Source organism: Euleptes europaea, chromosome 5 (genome assembly GCF_029931775.1).
Source record: "Euleptes europaea isolate rEulEur1 chromosome 5, rEulEur1.hap1, whole genome shotgun sequence".
Classification (NCBI taxonomy): Eukaryota; Metazoa; Chordata; class Lepidosauria; order Squamata; family Sphaerodactylidae; genus Euleptes; species Euleptes europaea.
In genome coordinates, this window is record NC_079316.1 from 37,772,702 (window position 1) to 37,781,314 (window position 8,613).

Here is an 8,613-nt window from a genome sequence, read left to right on the forward strand (position 1 = left end):
AAACTACCAGTTGGATTTTTGGGCTAATTCACACGTGCAGGTTCACTTGTGTATGTGTAAAGTGCCGTCAAGTCGCAGCCGACTTTTGGCGACCCCTTTTGGGGTTTTTCATGGCAAGAGACTAACAGAGGTGGTTTGCCAGTGCCTTCCTCTGCACAGCAACCCTAGTATTCCTTGGTGGTCTCCCATCCAAATATTAACCAGGGCTGACCCTGCTTAGCTTCTGAGATCTGACAAGATCAGGCTAGCCTGGGCCATCCAGGTCAGGGCACAGGTTCACTTACTGACTGTAAAATCAAGATGAATGTTATGTGCAACATTTTATTCCTGCCATTCTCCAAGGAGCTCAGGGCAGTGTACGCTGTTCTCCCTTCCTACATTTTATCCATACAAGAGCAATTAGTCTGAGTAACTGGCCCAAGGTCACCCACTGGGTTTCCGAGTGAACAGAAAATTGAACCTATATCTCTCCAGGCCTAACCCAGAACTAAGCACTACAGCATACTGACTTGTTTGTGTAAGTGACCCCTGTAGGTCATCTACTAGATGTGGAACTTTCATATTGAGACCAGCTCAAACACAATACTTTTCATAGAATCATAGAGTTGGAAGGGACCACCAGGGCCATCAAGTCCAACCCCCTGCACAATGCAGGAAATTCACAACTACCTCCCCGCTCCACACCCCTAGTGACCAGAAGATGGCCAAGATGCCCTCCCTCTCATCATCTTTTGAACCAAGATAGTTCACACAGGTAGTTAAGAATCTGGTGTCTAGTTCCTCTCCTTTCCCCAGTTTTTACATAATGTTCTTTTACCAGATGCAAAAAAAAGTTTACTTTTAGGAATGAATTTAGCAAAAGACTAAGGTTGCAATCTTATGCCTACTTACCTGAGAATAAACCTCATTGAATAAAGTGGGACTTGCTTCTCCGTAAATATGTGTAGGATTGCAGTACAATTCTCCATCATGCAATACCCTAAAATAAATGTAGCTGCAAAACAGGCAGTTTGTGTTCCATAGTGTTGACAAGCCAGGTGACATGCAATCAAAAACTATAGTCTAAAAATCTCAGATAAGAGAAATATTGCAGAGAACAGGTGTGAAAGCCAATTTGATACAGTGAATGGAGACCAAAGAAAGCAAATTCAAATATTTGACTCACTAGGTGGCCTTGGGCTTATTGCTTTCAGCTTCTGTTCTTACTTTAAAGTAGGAATCACAGTAAGTGACCTCCTTGGTTGCTTTTAATCAGTTTATTAGATAAGCTTTGCAAAATGCTTTGCGCACAAATAAAGCAACAGAACATAAGACTCATATGATCTATTACAACATTCTGTTTGCAACAGCAGCCAAAAACGGTATCTTCAGGTAAGCTCACAAGTGGAGCATGACAGACATCCATGATGGCTTGTCCTTAGCATACAGTCCAGAGAAAGAAGTCTTACAGAAGTTCCCCTCTCCAGCTTTCATAGCCAGTAGCTATTGAGAGTCCTATGAAGTTGGCTAATCAATTCCAAGAGCCACCCTAATTAATTCAATTAATGATGCTTTGACTAAAGAAACAACAACCCTCTTTTTGCTCAACCTACTGTTTCATTGGATAACCTGGGTTGTGTTTAGACTTTATTCATCTATCTAGCCTGTTCATAACTTTATAAACCTCCATAATGCTCCTTGGAGGAAATGTGACATGGTATTGCTGGGTCTCTGAAGCTAAGCAGGGTCAGTACTTGGATGGAAGACCACCAAGGAAGGCTTTGCAGAAGATAATAGCAAACTATCTCTGCTTCTCCCTTGTCTTGACAACCCCCTGCTGGGGTCACCATAAAACAGTTGTGACTTGACAGCACTATGCATGTATAATGCTCCTCCTAAGAACTGCTTGTCATGTGGAATCGGGGACACAGTTTCCTGCACAGTTGCATGTTGTGGATATATCAGGGTGGATTCTACCACTCCAGTGAGCAAAGTTTACTTATATATTTATTAAACTTTTCCTTTTGACTCAAGTGTGAAGCCTACCTCCAATCCAAGGAGCCTTCATGTCTACTTAAGTGGCTCTTCCATTGGAGGAAGCAATTTAAGTGAGAACTCCTTAAGCTTGGGGAAGGCTACTTGGAGGATGGTTGGTTCTGCCCCATTGCCTTTGTCTCTCTCCACCCAGGAAATCTACATGCTATCTCTGCATTGAGGCTTTCTGGATCTTTGGGGTGGGGAAATTTTGTACTTTCTGGACAACTTCCCCATACTTTCAGATAATCTAGGTATTGTTCTGCAACAAAGGTTCTCTGTGTGGGTTAATAAAAGACAGGGTTTGAAATGTCTTAACTATTTAGCATATCTTTGTTCTCTTGGTAATGGCCTTGGCCCCTCTTTCCAGGTCTTTCCTTCACATTGTTTCAGCCCTGCTCATAGAAGCATCATGTAACTTCTACGAGCAGGGCTGAGACAATGGCACCAATGAGTCCTCTCTCTTAACAGTCAAAACTACCCTGGAAAGGCCCTGTGCCCTGCCCCCTTCCAGTGGTTTTTACTGACAGAAACCAAGCCTGGAAGGCTAGCAATAATGTTATGGTTGCCTTGCAACAGCCACTGAAGGCATCTGTTTCTTAAAGCTACAGGTGCTCCTTTTATCATTGGGCTGTTTTAAACCCGCCCCCCATGCTGCTTTTTTAAAAAATCAGATCTTTCTGTAAACCTGGGGTGTTTTTCAAATTTGTAGAAAGATCTGTTTTGACATGGCTCCAGTCTCTGCATTCCCAGATTTTGACATGTTGAGAATTAGATATTAGTGATGATGATGGCATTAATTCTTCATACTTTTCCAGATCTCATCTGGCTTACAGATCCAGAGTTAGTCACGTCATGAGAAGACAAGACTCACTGGAAAAGACAATAATGCTAGGAGAAGTTGAAGGCAGTAGGAAAAAAGGAATACCTAACATGAGATGGATTGACTCAATAAAGGAAGCCATGGCCCTCAGTCTACCAGACCTGAGCAAGGCTGTTAATGATAGGACAGTTTGGAGGTCATTAATTTAAAGGGTCACCGTTAAGTCAGAAGTGACTAGAAGAAACATTAAACTCTTCATACGTTTCAGATCTCATCTGGCTTACAAATCCAGAGCTGAACCCAAACATCTTCCTTTGGAATCAAATCACCATTTTGCTATTAATGGATGGAGCCAATTAAAATAGACCCCTCAAGTTAAGTCTAATTGGCGATATTGTGTGTGATATACTCTAAAGAACACTCAGATTTCGTCCATCAGCAAAGGCAAGTGCCTTTATTACCAAGGAAATGGTCTTTTTGGAAAAGGAAGAACATTTTTTTGGTGCACTAAATAGCATATAATGCCCTGACACAGCATTTTGTTTTGGCATAGTTAGTAAACAAACATTTAAAGCACTTCATGTTATTTCACGTCCCAAAAGCAATAAATGCTTTAACTGAAATATTTGATGAGGGGAAAAGAAAACTAATCAAGTGTGGTTTACGTGTTATAAACAAACATTAACAAGAGTGAACATAAACAAACTCAAAGTTTTGGCTTGAATCCAGTGGAGCATTTCTGTGGGCAGAAGAATGTGACCACCAACAGAATGTGACTTTCTCATCTCATCCCCCTTGCTGCACCCTAAAAATACCTCTCCCCACCCCGCTCCTGGGAGAAGAGTTGGCTTTTATATGCCGATTTCCCCTACCTTTTTAAAGGAGAATCAAACCTGCTTACAATCGCCTTCCCTTCCTCTCCCCACAGCAGACTTTTTGTGAGGTAGGTGAGGCTGAAAGAGCTCGAAGAGAACTGTGACTAGCCCAAGGTCACCCAGCTGGCTTCATGTGGAGGAGTGGGGAATCAAACCCGGTTCTCCAGATTTAGAGTCCACCGCTCTTAACCTCCACACCACGCTGGCTCTCCTACAGATCAGACAGTTCTAAGTCCCACCTCTGCTGTGAACTAAGTGGCTTTACACAAACCACTCTTTCTTAGCATCATCTTCCTCATCAGCCAAATGCAGATAATGCTGATATACTTTCAGGGCGACTATAAGGATTACAACAAGATAATAGGCATGAAGCACTCTGAACACTGTAAGCACTAAGAACCTTTTTTTTTTAGAAGTATCACATTAGTAATAAATCGACTGTCCTGCATATATCTATATGTGTACATCTATATAACTAGAAAGGAAGCCGCAAAATCAGGCTACCTACAGGCAAGAAGGTGTCTTTACATGCTCTGGGGACTCCCTGAGGCATGCAGGAAAACACGACATGGCAAATTCGCCGAAATGACAACCTGGCCTCGTGGATACTGAAGATATTGCAGCAGGGTCAGAAAGTTGAAAGCTGGTGAGAGGGGGAAGATGAGAAATCAAGACCCTTAGAAAGAATCCTGAAGTGGGAGATCTTCAGCCAGTGGGATGGACTTTCCAAACTGTTTCCCCTCCCCAATTAGAATAGTAGAATCATAGAGTTGGAAGGGGACCACCAGGGTCATCTAGTCCAACCCCCTGCACAATGCAGGAAATTCACAACTACCCCCCCCCAACCCAGTCATCCCTTCTCCATGCCCAGTAGATGGCAAAAAAACACACAAAAAACCCCTCCAGGATCCGTGGCCAATCTGGCCTGGAGGGAAATTACTTCCTGACCCCAAAGTGGCAATCAGCATTACCATGGGCATGTAAGAAAGGGCCACGAGAGCCAAACACTGACACAACCCTTCCTGCCTTCCCTCTCGTGATCTGCCTAAGTTCACAATTTTTAGTGGGCCCTTTATCTGTTAGTATATCTCATAGAAACGAGGGGAACCTTCATGCCAATCTCAACAGCAGCACAGTGGGCTCATGCACACGCATGGTAGGAGCTTCTACATACTCAAGGAAAGAGAGGTGATTTTTGCTGACTTCCTCCTCTCTTGTTGCAGAGCTCAGGACTCCTCCCTCACGGTGTTCCCGACTGTCCCTGTTCATACAGGAGCAGCATTTGGGGTGACATTTTGGTCTTCAATTGCGTGGGAGGAGGGGAGGGAGTCCCACTCCACTGACAGAAATCCCTTCAGTCAGAGGAGATGTACAGTGGGATCTGAGCCACAGTTATAAGTTGTAACAACTGGTTAAAAATTTTTAATAGCATACGTTTGGTTTCATAACTTTTTAAAAATACTGCTGTAAAGTACCCAGCTTGCTGGGGGTAAAGTGTAGATGACTGGGGAAGGCAATGGCAAACCACCCCATAAACATAGTCGGCCTAGTAAACGTCAGGATGTGACATCACCCTATGGGTCAGGAATGACCCGGTGCTTGCACAGGGGATTATCTTTACCCAAAGTCCCAAAGATTTCCTTAAAAGGAAGGGACATGAGGATAGGACACAACAAACTGACAGCCTGGGCAAGATTTTGCAACACCTAAGAGTTTGGGAACCCAACTACCATTGAAGTAAACTCATACATTTAGAGGAGGCACCTGTTCTTAGCACAGTAACAGCCTTGAGCTAATATTGGCTGCCATGAGCTGCAGGTGAGATCAAAATTCCTCCACCTTCCATAGTGTTGTATGCTCCATGCCGTGGGATTTGTTTTATAATGCGGCAGATTTCATTGTCATTGGTGTTTCACAAGGTCTCCACAGTAAGCTCTTCATCCTTTGAAGCAGCCAGGCCTTGTAGTCTTTCATTAAAAAGAACCCCAACTTCTTCCCAGAGGAGAAAAGCTGCCTCCAGAGACACAGGCAATGGAGAACTCCAGCATATTTTTTTGCTCTCAATAGAGTGCATGCAGCTTGGCAAGGGTGAAGTAAAAATACCATCCTGTTCGTCCATCCATTCAACCATTCATCTGTTCAATAAACTGTGAACAAATAATACAGTTCTTATTTTTGGACAGCCTAGAAGATTTCATTGAAAATATCGATGAAAGAATCAAGTTCCGAGTCAACGAAAAAGGGTGTCGTTTCCTAACAGAAGAACAACTCGATTCTACTTTGTTCCTTTGGCTTGCTGTCATGGAAACCTGTGGGCATGCAGAATGACTAATGAGGCAGAGGCTAAGAGGAAAACGTGCCTGTTGCTGAACAGGCCTGGCAAGGTATAGATGACAGAGACATATAGTTATTTTAGGGGGTCCGCTGATTAAATTAAATGATGCAGAACAGCTCCAAAGAATAAGATGCCCTATGCCGGAATGCATCTAGAGCTGAGGGTTTCCATTTTGTGCTGACTCCTGCCCCCAAATAATAATAAATAAGGCCTGCCCTTGCTTACAGACATTTCCTCAACCCAGATTAACTATTCATCAGCAACAGTGGATCACCCAACAGAGAGACAAAACCTAAAGACAAGCCCCACCATGACCAATTCTGTCCCCATATCTATTCAAGGAGCACGAAGGCAAGTCACACCATCAAGGGCTCATTCACCTGCTCATCTCGGCTGTGATGCCCATCATGTTGTTGACTTTCAAAGCCCTAAATGGTCTGGGGCCATCATATCTGTGGGATCTTCTCTCCCGATACACCCCTCAGAGAATGTTACGTTCAACAGGGAACAATTTGCTGGTGGTCCCTGTTCTTGATCAGGGCCAGAGCCTTCTCGGCACTGGCACTGGCCTGGTGGAATTCTCTCTCTAGTGAGACCAAGGCCCTGCAAGACTCGATGCAATTTCACAGGGACTTCAAGACTGAGATGTTCTGCCAGGACTATGATTGAGGACAGTGATGGTTTCCAACTTGGCTGGCCTCCCTCCCCACTAGGGTTGCCAACCTCCCAGTAGTAGCTAGAGATTTCCTGCTATTACAACTGATCTTCAAAAACCTCTCGCCGGTGGCGAAGAGGGATCTGACAACCCTACTCCCCACCCTCCTTTTCTTCTTATCCTGGCTTTTTAGTTTATTAATGTTTGCCTGACATCCACCACTGTGATGAAATGATTAAGGGGTGCCACCAGAACTTTTAAATGTTGAGATTTTTAGCTATAACTGTGATGTTTTAATTCTTATAATATGCTGAGGGCTGCCCTGAGCCAGGGATTGCCAGGGACGGGCAGGATAGAAATAGAAAAATAAATAAATATGCCAGCAGTGCCCTTATGCAATCTACACTGTCTAAACTGGATTGCCTCTGTACAAGGCAAATCTTATCTTGGTTTCCCATAGCCACGGCTCAGTGGTAGGGCATCTGCTGTGCATGTAGGGGGTCCCAGCTTCAATCCCTGAAATCTCCTTTTAAAAGGATCAGATCATAAGAGGATGTGAAAGATCTTCAAATGAGACCCTGGAGAGTTGCTGCCAGTCACAGTAGACAACAGCAACATTGATAGAGCAGAGTGGACTGACTCAGTGTAAAGCAGCTTCACGTGTTCAAATCAAACATTTTTTAAAATAGAACACTTTTGGAGGAGGGGGGGATTTCAATATCCCCATGCTTAAAAGTTGGCCATGTTTCAGCCAAAAAGTTTCAAATGAAGATTCCACACAGTTATGTGGCTGATTTTAAATGTGTGTGCGGATTTGACATGCTTTGGCTTGTCTATACGGTATTCATTTTGCTTTGCCAGTTCATCCAATGTTGGACTTGGTCTACTGCACTTTGGGTTGAATTGTTCTTTCAAATGCATCTAGTCTATATGGATCTTGTTTTCTCTGCACAGTAATAGAACAATCCTACATTATGGATTTCTGGATCTTCTGGCCTCACTTTGGGCCTTTTGAAGAAGAAAAAAAGTTGGTTTTTATATGCCAGCTTTCTCTACCACTTAAGGAGGAATCCAACCGGCTTACGATCACCTTCCAGGGTCAAATTCCCACTGCAATTGGAGCATGCTGGGTGACTTTGGGCCAGTAACACACTCTCAGCCTAACCTACCTCACAGGGTTGTTCTTTAGATAAAAAGGAGGATAGGAGAACAATGTAAATTGCTTTGGGTTTCCAAAAGAGGGACATGTAGGGTATAAATCATAGACTCATAGAATCATAGAGTTGGAAGGGACCACCAGGGTCATCTAGTCCAACCCCCTGCACAATGCAGGAAATTCACAACTACCTCCCCTCACCACCCACAGTGACCCCTACTCCATGCCCAGAAGAAATGAACTGTGTGTGTGTATGGAAGTCTAGGTAAGGGCAGTCAGTTGATAAGTTTCATTTTCGCTGACAATATTGTGCAGTTGCTTCTATTCAGAAAGGGATCAGGGAATACTATTGGGTTGTGTCAAGCTGAGAGATAACTTTTTTTATTATTATCTTCATGGTTTAAAAATACTTGCTGAAAGTCTTCTGACAGCTGGTGGTTATTTGCTCCTGAACACATTGGAGTAAGGGAGAGAAGGAAACAATATGCCAGTTTTTAAACATAGTCATCAGGAAACAAATAGACATTTTGGAGCTGGCCTTTGAAATCATGGGACTGTTACTTAGTGTTCCTACTCTGAGATATACATTGAAAAGGATAAATAAGTTAAACTTAGGTTGGATTCTTCTCACACACATTTCTTGCAGCATGCATTTTCTGGACTTAGAATCCACTTTGTGTAATGCAAATAGTTAGCACCATTAGTAAGTGACTTCTTTATTGCTATCTGGACCTGCCTTTCTCCTCTGAATTGAGA